At 37.7% G+C, this 13789-nt stretch overlaps 1 pseudogene; it reads left to right on the top strand.

Annotated features, from left to right (window-relative positions):
- The first annotated feature begins 2317 nt into the window (after positions 1–2317).
- Positions 2318–12930, top strand: LOC147567723 (metalloendoproteinase 2-MMP pseudogene; annotated as a pseudogene).
- Positions 12931–13789: the final 859 nt, after the last annotated feature.

Below are 13789 nucleotides of genomic sequence, written 5' to 3' on the forward strand. Positions count from 1 at the left end.
TGAAGGAGCTCAAGGATGGGATCCAAATGCGAGTGGGAGAACTCAATGGAGGTTCAAAGATGGAGGTCTAGACGAACCAAAAGGCGAAACAAGAAGCAAACCAAGGAGATTAGTTCTTCTAGGTTAGGGGCCATACTAGGATCCATATGTGCTTGATTTACTTTCTCGCGCGCATTTACTTATTTACGTTTTATGTTGTGGATGGTTAGACTAAATAGTTCACTATAACGCATGCTAAGACAAAACGTAAAGTCCCTAAAAGTAATTTTGAGTGTAGTGCCTATCCAGATTAAGACACTCATTGCGTCCTTGTTCGTGATGGTGGGTCGGCCTTCACAGAGTACCATCTCTATCTCGAGACAATGCGGGTAGGCCTATGGCAGAGGCCTACACGTCTAAATGGTTCCACTCAATGAGATCAGCTAAAGAGTTTTGGATACTCGAGGTAAAAGGATGGATTTAACATAAAACATGTAATCCATCAACCGAGAGTCATAGGGTATGATCAGTGAAGTAGTTCACTCACCTAAATCCATGGGAATTAAGGGCAGAGCCCTAGTCCACTTAATCCTTGAGAAATGGGATCTTGGAATCGCATTATTCAACCAGGGACGTTTTTCTTGGATAATGTGGCAAAAACCCGAGTCTTTTTGCGAAAAATATCGAATGTAATACTTAGCAAATTCCTTTTTCTGTTTCATGTAGTTTTACAATGGCAAAAACCAGTCTTTTGTACCTATGTTCAATCCTCGATGAGGATAAATTGAATATGGATAACTTCCACGATTGGAAAAAAAGATTGAGAAGTGTTCTCAGATCTACATACAAAGAAAGCGTACTAGATACCCCAATTCCAAGGATAACTGCGACCTCAAAGATTGATATTTATCGAAGGTATCTATGTTATCGAAGTTAACTTAGCAAATATAGTTGATTTCCCCTCATGGGTATTTGATACCGGATGTGGTGCTCATATCATTTATGATACGCAGGAGCTTAAGGAAGTTAGATATTTATCTAAAAGGGAGTCGGTCCTATGAGTAGCGAATAGAGCAACGGTTGCTGCGAAAGCTATAGGAACCTATAGTCTATCTTTAAAAACTGGTCTAGTTTTAGAACTTCATAATTGCTATTATAGGTCTTCTATTTCTAGAAACATTATCTCTGTCTCATTGTTAGACAAAGAGGAATATCACCTATTAATAAAAAACCGCCGTTTGTTCTTTATATAAAGGTGAAATGTTTTATACCAGTGGTAAGTTATACAACGGTCTCTATATGACAAGTATTGAGAACGAAGTCTTTAACATAGAAATCGAAAGGCTACGATCAGATGATTCAAATCCAAGTTACCTTTGGCATTGTCGTTTGGGTCACATTAATATGACACGCATGAAGAAGCTTCATAAGCATGGACTTCTAGGATCGTATGACTTAACATCATACGACACGTGTTAATCATGTTTAATGGGTAAAATGACAAGGTCTGCCTTTAAAGGAAAAGGAGACCGAGCCAAAGAACCATTGGAACTCATACACACAGATGTGTGTAGACTGATGAGTACTCTCGCGAGAGGTAACTTTGGCTACTTCATCACGTTGACGGATGACTTCACTCGTTATGGTTACATATACTTGATGAAGCATAAATCCGAATCGTTTGACATGTTCAAACAATTCAGAACGAAGTAGAGAATCAACTTGGCAAGAAAATAAAAGTCATCCGATCCGATCGGGGTGGTGAATATTTGAGTCAAGAATTTGATGCTCATCTTAAGAGTTGTGGACTAGTATCTCAACTCACTCCGCCAGGAACACCCAGATGAATGGTGTTTCCCGAAAGGAGAAATCGCACCTTGCTAGACATGGTTCGATCTATGATGAATTTAGCCAATCTTCCAAATACGTTCTGGGGATATGCTCTGGAAACGGCTGCTTTCACACTTAACCAAGCTCCGTCAAAAGTTGTAGAAAAAACGTCATATGAGTTACAGTTTTGAAAGGTTTCAAAGTTGTCTTTTCTCAAAGTCTGGGGATGTGGAGTTTATATAAAACGTTTACGAGGAGATAAACTCGCACTCAAGTCAGACAAATGCCTCTTTGTGGGATATCCAAAAGAGACAAAGGGTTACTAATTCTACCACGAATCAGAGAACAAAGTGTTTGTTGCTCGTGATGATGTCTTCCTTGAAAAAGATTTATTTCCAAGAAGACAAGTGGGAGAAATGTAGATATCAAAGAAATTCGATATGAGCAACAAATAAACAAGGATATGGAAATATCAAAAAGTTTAGCGGCTCCCCTCTATTCGCAAGAAATGGAAGAGGATAATGAGGTCGAGTTAGAGGAACTCTTGAAACCTCCCGCACAAGCCGAATCTAATTCGCAGGAGACATCTCAAGTAGTTGAAAATACTCCTAAAGTTGCTCAAGCCCCTCTTAGGTCTCAAAGGCTCAAGGAATTATCTCAGAAAACAGATGTCCTACTGTTAGACGATAATGGGCCGAGTACCTACAATCAAGCTATGACGAGCCCCGACTCTGATAAAATGGCTAAAGGCCATGAGATCAGAAATGGATTCCATGTCAGAAAATCAAGTATGGGACTTAGTTGATTTGCCCGATGGAGCGATACCAATCGGTTGCAAATGGGTCTTCAAACTGAAAACTGACAATGATGGAAACGATAGCGTTTTCAAAGCTAGACTTGTGGCAAAAGGATACAAACAGATTCATGGTATAGACTATGATGAAACCTTTTCCCCTATCGCGATGTTTAAATCCATTCAGATCATTTTAGCAATTGCAGCTCATTATGATTATGAGATTTGGCAAATGGATGTCAAAACCGCCATCCTAAACGGAAATTTGGATGAGGTTGTGTACATGACACAACCTGAAGGTTTTTTAGATTCCAATAATGTTGGAAAAGATTGCAAGCTTAAAAGATCCATTTATGGATTGAAGCAAGCAAGCAGGAGTTGTAATCTTCGATTCGACGAGGCAATCAAAGAATTTGGTTTCCTTAAGAATACATAAGAGTCTTGTGTTTACAAGAAGGTCAGTGGGAGAAACCTAGTCCTTTATGTCGATGACATATTATCATAGGACACAACATTCCGTTGCTGGAATCAGTTAAGAACTGGCTTCGGAAGTGCTTTTCCATGAAGGATCTAGGGGAGGCAGAATACATATTGGGCATCAAGATCTACAGAGATAGATCGGGGAGAATGATTGGACTCAGTCAAGAAACTTATATAGATATTATTCTTCACAGGTTAAAAATGGAAGACTCTAAAAGAGTATTCCTTCCCATGTCACATGGCATCGCGCTAAGCAATAATTAGTGTCCTAAGGGTCCTAATGAGCTAGCATACATGAAAGATATTCCTTATGCTTCGGCAATAAGATCAATCATGTACGCAATGATTTTCACTCGCACAGACGTCTCATATGCCTTGAGCATGTGCAGCCGTTACCAATCGAATCCAGGCGAAGCGCACTGGACCGCTACGAAGAATATTCTAAAGTACCTGAGAAGGACTAAGGATCACTTCCTAGTATATGGTGGGGAAGATAAACTCAAGGTTGTAGGCCATGTGGATCCAAGCTTTCAAACAGATAAAGACGACTTCAAATCGCAGTCCGGTAACGTCTTCTGTCTGAATGGAGGAGCAGTGAGTTGGAAGAGTTCCAAGCAGAGCACTGTTGCAGACTCTACCACTGAAGCAGAATACCTAGCAGCTTCGGAAGCATCAAAGAAAGGAGTTTGGATTAAGAAGTTCATAATAGAACTTGGTGTCGTATGTGGCATAGAAGAGGGAATAGCTCTTTATTTTGACAACAATGGAGCAATCACCCAAGACAATTAACCCAGAGCACACCAGAAGTCCAAACATATCCAAAGGAAGTACCACGTGATTAGGGAAATCACAGAGAGAAAAGATGTGCTCATTTGCAAGGTTCATACGGATGACAATGTCGCAGATCCGTTAACTAAACTGTTACCTCAGCCCAAACACAACTCACACATGAAGGGCATTTATATAAAGTGCATTGGGAAATGGCAACAAATGTAATTTAGAGTTTATGTACCTAATCACTTACATTCGGTAAATAAAATAAAACGAGTTTTATTTTGTCCTTAAAATCTAGTTTAGTATTTTAAGTGATAGTCCATCGATAAAGAAGTACTCCGAGTAGGCTTGTCAGATACGTGATCTGATGAATGGAACCCTAATAAGTGAACTTGGGGTTATTCATTATCAATTCCCTAGTCCAGATCATTGCATGGACAACAATGACTCATGAACACTAGCACGGGAGGTCGATGAGATAGCGCAGTTTCATGGGCTATAGGAATAGTGTATTTGATTCGACTACGAGGTTGTGTAACAGGATTATACGCTGGATAACCCTCAATATGAGAAGTACATCATGAATGATGAAACGTCAAAACACTTCTCATAAAGACAAGATTGGAGAGATTCCTCAAAACATGAGTGTTCAGCTCATCTTATGTAAGGAATGTCTGACTTTGGTTTCGTTAAACGCCGCACCGTAAAAGGAGTTTATAAAGGCAGATACTGGGAAGGACATGATAGACATGAAACTGAGTGGGAGCGCAAGAATGGATTATGTTCTCCTAATTATATTAGGATACAGTGTCCTCGGGCCACTTGATGAGTAGCAACTGAAAAATACATAGTCATGCTCAAATGGATTATAAGTTAATCATTTGTCTTGACAGTTGTAGTCAGGATCAAGAAAGTCTGAATGACGTGACGTATCAGATGGGATACTAAGTGACATGGGAATCGAGCATTGCACTTGTTCTAAGTACAAGTGGGAGTCTGAAGGAGATGTCCTTCAACTAAGGATGCAATGCGATCAATTGGTCGGATAGGATAATTGATTAGAAGATCATCAAGTCCGGTTGATTTAGGGGTAGTAGTGTTTAGCTAAAAACCAACTACGATCGTCGAATTACGAAGTAATTCGCGACTAACTTCGACCGGATCCTACAACGGGTTAAACAAAGAGTGTCAATTTGAGAGGAGGATATGACTAGAGGGATGAGATATATAATCATGGGAGAGCCCCATAAATATGTCTCATAGGCCTAAAGGAAGTTTAGGCAAAGATAGTACAAAAACCCAAAAGAGGGGTTTTGGGCCTAGAACTAAAAAGGGACTTTTTGGTACTGGATTACGCTGAAAATTGGTGGGACGCTTACTCTATTAGGGAAGGTTATTTCTGTCAATTTTGGCCTGGTTTGGACGTCCCCTCATCAAGGAATTGAGAAAATAGCAACTAGTTACTATTTTCGACTATTTCTTTAATCTTATTCAAAAGGTTCTTTTAGGAAACCAAATTTGAGTAGGACTCTTATTAGGGTTCTATATAATTACCCCTAGGGCAGTGAATACGGTTTAAAGTTTCTCTTAGAGCTTTCTTACTCTACAACAGCAAGTAGAGAGTAGAAAGTGAGCTACTTCCCATCTATCTATCTTGTCAAAGAAGAAGGTGTTCTAGCTCTCAACAAGGTGATAGATCAAGTTGATTGCTCGGTGTCCCAAGTAGAGGAGAAACAATTGGAGCTCTTGGTCTTCTCAAAAGAGATTGGAAATGTTCGAGGGGAAACTAGCGATTAAGGTAATCATCAAACTAGTTTTACTTACTTATCATAATTAGTTTATGCATGTGATCCTGGGCATACTAATGTTAGACATATGATGTCTGAGATTCCGCTTAGAACATTAGTAGACTACAAAACCCAACAGTGGCGTAGTGTAAAGCATGGAGCATCTTAATCACGTGTACCCGCAAAGCAGCAAAGTGAGCCTCTTGTATGTATAATCCAGTTCACCCGTGGCAACATAACTCTGTATAATCCAGTTCAACCCGTGGCAACTTAACTCTGTAGTCCCATCGTTTTGACCATCTAGATCTGCCCACGTACTTCACCCGACGGCTTATGTAGCTGCTCTACAATAGTTCTCGTACTCCCATCGCACCATAGCCCGAATTCTAAACTAGCCACCAGACGTCCTTCAATTTTAAGGTTTTATTCTTTAATCCCTTGAAATTACCATTTTACCCCCTACTTTGTCCCCAATTGATTCCTTAGCCAACATGTGTCCATTTTTTGGAGATAAAGTAACCACAACTTTCCATTTTACCCTTTTCAATCTTATCCACTAAAACCCTAGTCACCAACCAATAGAAATAAATCTCTTCCTCTCATTTTTTAGTAGACTTGATATCCCTCTCATTTCTCTAATCTATTTTCTTTCTCTACTTTCCTCTTAGCCTCTACTCTCTCTTCTCTTCTATTCTAACCTTAAAACCTATATTTTTCTACTTTCTCTATCCATCTTCACCTCTTTTACCCAATTTCTTTTTTTACTTCTAATTTCTAGATCTACTTTCTATTGATATCCTATCTTCTTCTCCCATTTCTTTTCTACAACCAATTCCTTTCTAATTTTTCTTTAAAACCTTTCTTCTTTCACATATTCTCAAAGTGTTATTATTTGGATTGGGAGCATAATTTGGGTCATACTTGGAGAACGTTTGGAGCAAGAATTTGGGTGATTTTTTTCTTTGTCTCTTTTATTTTCATGTATTTTATTTTCTCAATTAACATGTCTTTAAATTCAATGAGTAGCTGTAGACGGTGAGAAGTATACGGGTCGGAAGTCAGAAGGTCGGAAGCGTGAACGTCTTATGGAATTCCAAACGTTGAACTCTTGATTGATGGGCACCAACAACGTCTAGAACAAACCTGCAAAAGAAAGTGAACAAACACGAACAAACCCGTGAAGACTTGGGGGGACACCGGGATGGTGCCTGCCAAGGGCCCTCCGACAGTCAAGTCAGCAAAGTATTACAATGAATAATAAATGAAAAGCCGAGGGTATAACCATTGATGTATAATCGGAGAGTGGCTAGGCTCGTAGAATGACCGGAGTTCGAATCTACGGGAGTGAAATGATCAGAAGTATGAGAGTAGATGTTACCAGTAGCATCGAGCAAGAAGAAGGTTGTGATCTCCTCGAAGACGTCTGGAAGCGTCGAGCAGGAAGCGTCGAGCCGGAAGCGTCGAACAGGAAGCGTTGAGCAAGAAGCGTCAAACAGGAAACGTCGAGCCGGAAGCGTCGAGCAGGAAGCGTCGAACAGGAAGCGTCGAGCAAGGATAAGCTTTAACACCCTTGAGGCGTCTAGTAGTGTCGACGACCAGAACCAGGTGAACTTGTATGCAAAATGTCTCAAGGACAGTCGAAGAACAGAGAGCGAGTGGAGAAGAAGAAGTAGTATGAGTTGCTTTGCTCTGCTTTCGATGATCTGAGAAATGAAAGTGCTCCTCTTTATATAGGCTTGAGGAGTGATCCGTTGGGGGGAGTAAAGGCTTGACCGTTACAGAGTAAATGCATGGCAAGATACCTTGGATGTGGTGACGTGTGCACGAGTTGTACATGCACAACGGTTGTGCATGTTCTCTGGTAATGACTCTCAGTATGCATGTACATGGTCTCATTATTTATGTGAGACGTTACCATGTTATGCCTTTCATCAATGGGGGGATATTTGTTGCTGGAGTTACGTTGACCAAGTCTGAGATCTTTGTCATTATGGATATATTTGACATGTAGAGGATCTCTTCATTAAGTAATCTCTTACACGTGGTGCGTGGAGATATAGACGTGTCGAGCGCCAGATGTGTGGAGATTCGGGCGTGTGGAGTTTTGTCCATGTGGAAACTCTTTGCACGTGATTGGGCTTTGACACGAGTTTTAGGGTCTAGTCGACGAGGGCCCATTAAGAGACTTCTGGGCTGGGCCCAAACAAGGACAAGCGAGCCGAGTTGGGCTTGACGTCTCAATGGACATTTTATCGTCGAGGGCCCAGGTGTAGTTTTTGGTCAACACAGTAGCTAATCTTGCATCTAGGGTTTGTAGATGAAACCTATGATGGATTTTTTTGAGATATGTTATTTGATTAATTAAACCTTTTGATTGTGCTTTAATGTCTTTAAATACATAATTATAGAATGCTTTTATTAATAATATCTTTCGAAATTTATATAGTTAATTATATTAAATTTTTAGTTATGAAGAAAGAGGCTTAGTTGATTAATTACATGTGTTAGGAAGTGAACTAATATGATGGATTTTAAAATCCTAAATTTATTCTCATGTTACTCTCTTCTTCTTTAATTTGTAAATATTTTCTCAATAAAATCATTTTCCAAAACAAATCAAAATAATGAATGGAGTGTTAATTTAAGATTTGAGACGAATTTACTTATCCCTGAGGATTGAGCACGGACTTCCGACAATTACTATAACTTGATTCTGTATACTTGCGGGAATAGACCCATTTTGGGCCTATCAAGGCGCTCTACTTCTAGAGTTTTCCTTGTTCTTGGGAAGTCTGTAATAGCTTGATGCTTGAAAAACAACCCATTGTTGCGAAGCCACCAACAAAAGCTGAGTATAAGGCATTTTCTGTAGCAGCTGCTGAAATGTTATGGATCTCCTACCTACACTGAATTGCATCAATCTCTGACCTCCCCTTTGATTATCTATTGTGACAATCTTTGAGAAAATGATATTGCTGCAAATCCAGTATGCCATGCTCGAACCAAACACATTCAAGTGGATTACCACTTTGTAAAGGATCTAGTTTCTTCTAGGAAACTCCTTATTAAACATGTTCCCTCTTTGGAGCAACCTGCAGGTATTCTGACCATGGAATTACCTAAGAAACTGGTTCTGCCTCTTCGAAACAAGCTGATGGTCTCATTGAATGTCTTCTTGAGGGGAATGTCGGAGAGTAGTGAAGAGAGTGTAGATGGATTTTAGAGGGAAGAGATAAATAAGTAATGTGCGGTGCCTTCAAGATTTTGAGGTGCAGCAGGTGCCTATAGACTTGTAACAAACCAACATAAATGTCAGTTAAAGGTAGTTGCAACATAAATGGCAGGCCTATGTTTGACCCACAAGGGGACCGTTTCTTATAGAGGTCTGATTTGTTAGGATAAAAATTATCTAGTTCTTTGTAACACAAAAATCCAACAACTTAGTTGGTAAGGGATGTGTGTGCCATGCTAATGACACGAGTTTGATCCTCACAACCGATCGCACTTTTTCTTAAACATTTTGTATTTTGAGTGTTTCTTTCATTTTTTGAAGTGTGTTTAAGAAATAGATATCTAAACTATATATTGTGCAAATAATTTTATTCTCTTTTTGTTATTTTAGGTTGACCATGTCCATTAAAAATCTATTTTTCGCCCCAAGTCATGTTTGATAAGTGGCAAAATGAATATTCAATGTAACATTACATTAAGATCTAGATATTTTGTTAAAGTTTAAAATTTCATTATTTTATTTGTATTTTTAAACTTATAATCTAAGTCTTAAGATAAAATAAATGAATCATTTTGTTCATTGGTGATTGTGGATTTCCAAACTAAGTTTTTAATAAAAATGAAATTTAAAATAGATATTTTTTCTTACGACTGATTTCTTCAAAATATTATTGCATTCATTTGTAGTTTTCAGCTACCGACTGATAAATTATCTTACACTTTTGTTCAAATTTTGTCTGTAACTTTTATTACACGGACGACCCATATTCAAATTTCGCAGAGGGCCCCAAATTCTCAACACGGTCCTAATAAATTGTTTTCTGTATTTCTTTCTCTCCATAACTAACTTTTACGAGACACATAAATAGATCAATCAATTTTTTTTTGTTCTGTTGAGAATAGCTCAATCAACTTGTAATGTTTAGATGAAATTATGAGAAACGAAACAAGTTCTCTCTTGTGAGGACTGTGTGAGGTATAAAAACTAGTCACTTCAGCATGAGCAACATAGTGAGTAAAATTATGGATTTTTTTCGATTGGCCCCGCTTAAGTATGACCAGCTTTCCGCGTGACTCCCGAAGCATCAAAACTACCGAGATGATACCCTTTTGCGTTATTCTAGGCACTGACAAAAAAAAAAACAGATTTTAACTTGTTGATGACCTCCATTAATAGAGGCCTTTCTAGACAAAGAGAGAAAGAAGACGGTAAAGATATAAAATGAAAAGTGAAAATTATTAGGGAATAACCCAAAAATAAAGAAAAAGACAACCTTGAAAAGTTAAAATTTGACTTTTTAGTTAATGTATTACCAAAGCACAAAGGGAGCAATCTTAGTATTTTTATACTTTAGGGGGCCAATTGGAAAATAACCTTAAAATTATAGGGTTTAAATCAAATAGGTCAATATAATATTGAAAAAAAAAAAGAACACAGAACGTTCATAATTATTATTTAGGTAAAAAAACATACAAAAACTATAATATCCTTTTGTCATTTTGCGCAACTTATTTCTTTTTTTTTTTCTACGTAAACTTTAAATCTATATAATTTTTTCTTGAGATGTCGGATCTCTATGAAATTTATATATTTACGAAGGATTTTTCATTATCTTTCTAACAAGATCCACTTTTAATACATTTTCTTCAATAGAAAGTCACAAAAAAAAACGGTCTTCAACATTTTTTTCTTCTACAAACTGAATTTGGATTTTTTTTCATCTACAAACTGAATTTGCAAATTTTTTTCTGCAAACTGAGTTTGTATTTGCATTATTGAAAACTCACTTTGACTTTACGTTTTGCAAACAGAGTTTGCATAAGTTTATAGCTTGAAACTCTGTTTGCAACAACAACCTGAGTTTGCAAACTCCATCAAATTAGTTTACAGCCTCCATATATTAATCTTTTTAGTATAATCTCTACTAGAAATCACCTCTCGATTAACACTAAGAGTGTTGTAAAATGGTGAAAAGACCGTTCTTGAAAAAGTTTATAGCCTACATTATCTTCTCCTATTTGATTTCACGTCAATTAGAGTGTTGCGGAAAACAATATTTGGAATACAACCCCCAACCCACCTATCCTCAATCAACGTCTTATCTTCTTCAATCTTCCTTCTTTACACAAATATCTCACCATTATACAAAAAGGAAGTTGCCGGCCGAATTCCGACCGTCAATTTTTTGACGGGCGGAGACAAAAGGATGAGGTCGATGATAAACACTCTCAAATTCAGGCATTGCTTCTACCCACAGTTGGTAAACTTGTTATGACTAAGTTTTTATGAAAAAAGTACATTTCCTTTAACATGTTTGGGCATTGCATAAAAAACTTCCCGTAAATTTTTAGACCCAAGCAACCATTTTCCGTAACATTAGGGAGCCTAACATTATAGCAAATAGCAATTCTCCTTTTGCGGCTAAATTGGTCGAGTAAATTAAGAAAAAAAACACAGTGGGTTAAGGTAAGAGTGATATTAAGTGAATGATTTTATGCTTTTCCTTTTTTATTCTTTTTTTCGATGAGATTTCCTTTTTTATTCTAATCATACATGAATTTGTGGCCATAAGTTTTGAGGTACATGATGACATGAATGAGACTCGTCAATGTTCATTTTTTTGTTGAAAGGAGACTCAATGTTCATAGTAAGTAGATGAATTGTTTCCTAATAATTCGTATGCCTATTAATTAAAACGCTATATTCCCCTTAAGACCAATATTTGGTAGGAATCAAAATATTTTGATACCATCCATATAACCAACATTGAAACTTGTAGATATCATAGAATCTTGGAAATATTATAGAAACTTGTAGATATCAACCGTGATAGACTTCCCGGCACGAAACCCGGCTGAAACTCGGCCGGATGACGTGTCGGGAAGAGATTTACATAGAGAAAGTATCTCTCCAAATCTTTTCCGACACTACATCCGGCCGGATTTGGTGCGGGGAAGAGCATCATTTTCCTGTAGATATAGAGTATATATTTTCCTTACAAACTCGTCCCTTTACAAAAAACAAAACATTCACAAATCAGAATGACAAACACTGAATTCGGTTTCTACTGTTCTCTTTCAATTAGAAAGATGAAACCCTGCTTTCTTTTCGTTTTCATATTTACAATATTTCCACACTCAATTCTGTCAACACCCACTCCTAGGAAACACTTCGCATTCATCGAAACCCTAGAGGGAAGCCAAAAAGGTGAAACTGTTCAAGGTCTGAATCAACTTAAGCAATATCTCAAGAAATTTGGTTACATAAATCCCAACAAAAACCCTAATTATGTTAAACCGACTAGGCATGATCATGAACATGCAGATCATGAGAACGACGTCTTCGATGAGGTTTTAGAGTCAGCAATCAAGACTTATCAACTCAATTACAGATTAAACCCCACAGGAAAACTTGACACTCCAACTGTTAACCAAATGATGAAGCCTAGATGTGGAAACCCGGATATTATCAACGGCAAAAACTTCATGCTTTCCGACAACAAGAAAAAGAATACCCATAGCTTGTTACATATTGTAAAACACTTCGCTACTTATCCTGGAAACATAAAATGGCCATTACCATCAAAACTTCAACTCACATACAGATTCAATTCTACAGCAAACCCAGACCCATATATTCCCATTGAAACTCAAAGAGCAGTAATGTGGAGAGCTTTTCAGACATGGTCAGGTGTTACTCCATTCACATTTACAGAAGCACCTGGTATTGTTTCTGATATTGAGATTGGATTCAAGAGAGGTGATCATGGTGATGTTAGGGCTTTTGATGGGCCATTAGGAACTATAGCTCACTCTTTTGCTCCAACAGATGGAAGATTTCATATTGATGCAGATGAAAAATGGACTGTTGATCCTGATTCAAATTCAGATAGCATTGACTTAGAATCAGTTTCTGTACATGAAATTGGACATATATTAGGATTACAACATAGTTCAGATCCAGATGCAGTCATGTTTGCTTCTATATCAGCAGGAGCCAAGAAGAGACAACTTAATCAAGATGATATTGATGGAATACACTCCTTATATGGGTAAGTATATAATTACAGCAAACTTTTATCCACAAAGTTGATTATTAGTATTATTACTACAGTTATGCTAGTTTTGTTTTTTGGTCTCCTAAGGGTTGTTTAGTTTTTTACAATTTGTTCCTTAATTTAGTTGTAGGCCTAGTCTTTTTTATTGTTTTTTGTTTTTTGGAATTTTTGAAAGCAAGCGAAACCATATTTCATTCGTAAGTGATTCAATCACAAGTTACATGGATGATAACTTTTATATCTTTGGGAACTACATAAGAGTTACATACGATAAGTTTATTAAACTTTCGAATGTAAAGTGCCTAATGAAGGGAAATGAATTAACCAGAAACGGACTCAAACAAAAGACCCTAAAGGTCGACAAAAAATATATAATTAATACTAAAATTGCTCCAACCGAGAGAACCACCGCCGCCAATGAGTGTAAATCGCAAGGCCAACCATCACTATCACCGCCGAACAAGTCTTTGAGTTTGCTCCAACCGAGAGAACCACCGCCGCCGATGAGTGTAAATCGCATGGCCAACCATCACTATAACCGCCGAACAAGTCTTTGAGTCCTTCTGTTTAGGCTTGTTACTTGATAGATCCAAAGATTCAAGAAGCTTCAAACAACCAAATGTTGTTGTTTCAATTCCTGTTGAACCCAAGAAATCCCAAATCTCTCTTCATTTCTTCCTCTCTCACTCCATCAATCTGTTACTAAATCTTTCGAATCCTTTAACAAATTGAAAGAATCAATGTGTGGTGAGTCCAGAAAACAATCCCTAGAAACTCAATTTCAGAAGGAAAACAACCTTAGAAACTATTTATTGATGGAGAACAAACTACAAAAGAAACATAAAAGGGTTCCGGCG

The sequence above is a fragment of the Eschscholzia californica genome, unplaced genomic scaffold, assembly GCF_041429995.1.
Source record: "Eschscholzia californica isolate CP2 unplaced genomic scaffold, dmEscCali1.0.p SCAF_1, whole genome shotgun sequence".
Lineage (NCBI taxonomy): Eukaryota > Viridiplantae > Streptophyta > Magnoliopsida > Ranunculales > Papaveraceae > Eschscholzia > Eschscholzia californica.